The following is a 1,072-nucleotide window of genomic DNA, read 5'->3' on the forward strand; positions in this document are numbered from 1 at the left end:
ATTGCTGGATAATAATTTGTTTTCCACGTGTTCATGTCACTCAAAAATATGCATCTAATTCAATTCAGGGTCAAATAGTTAAAAAATCGTTTCACTCACAAAAAAAGGGGCTAAAAGAATTCACCATGCCAGGAAGGGTGAAGGCAATGGGGTCGGCCGGCCCTGCCAATGAGGCGTCCCTTATTTATTTTAAAGGGAGTTGGCAACCCTATGTACACTTGAGGCGTCACTTCCCACATGGACTCCAGTTGAATCAGGCTTTCCTCAACCCCTGGAGATTACCACCTGCAATGCTCTGCAAGATAATAACGAAGTACAAGGTTGTGAAAACCACAAGAGGAGGACGTTCATATGGACTCTGGAATCTGAACAAGATCCCATATGCAGGCAACATAATTCATGCTGCCGCTGCCATTGCTCATTTAAGAGTTTGCTCACACAAGCTGATCTTCTGCTGTTACTTCCGAATGTATCAAGTATTCAACTTCATTATATTAATCATCAATTTTATTTACATTAAAACCATTTGGAATAGAACTTTATGAATTTAACCATTACATCTACAGAGAGTTCTGAAAAGCAAGAATGTAGATTTATGGAAAACATGTAAATTCCGACGAGGATGGGATTCGAACCCACGCGTGCAGAGCACAATGGATTAGCAGTCCATCGCCTTAACCACTCGGCCACCTCGTCTGTGTTACCTATGGTCCCACAGTGCCATATTGTGGACAGCTGAAAAGGGCTGTGTTGTGTTTGTATGTTTCACGTGTTTTGGGAATGATACATTATATAACATACAAATATATAAAATGTCTTTCTACCTCATCTGTAATATGCAAGGTGATAATCTCTCACAGTGATGTTGATAACAGTCCACATCTAGTCCCTCCACTTCTGTCAGTGTGAATACAGATACATATGTAATAAATATGATACATAATATAATAAAAGTGTTTAAAACAGTGGTGAGTGGAGATTATAATCACATTTAAACTGTCATTACACATCTGCACTGAGTCTAATTCACTGTAAATTCCATAACAGGCTAAATAAACGAGGTGGTAATAGT

At 39.0% G+C, this 1,072-nt stretch overlaps 1 non-coding gene across 1 annotated transcript; it reads right to left on the reverse strand.

Moving 5' to 3' along the window:
* Positions 1-614: 614 nt before the first annotated feature.
* trnas-gcu (transfer RNA serine (anticodon GCU)) lies at positions 615-696 on the reverse strand. The gene has a single exon. It is a non-coding gene; the product is annotated as a tRNA-Ser (tRNA).
* Between the last annotated feature and the right edge of the window lie 376 nt (positions 697-1,072).

This window comes from Pleuronectes platessa, chromosome 11 (genome assembly GCF_947347685.1).
Source record: "Pleuronectes platessa chromosome 11, fPlePla1.1, whole genome shotgun sequence".
Classification (NCBI taxonomy): Eukaryota; Metazoa; Chordata; class Actinopteri; order Pleuronectiformes; family Pleuronectidae; genus Pleuronectes; species Pleuronectes platessa.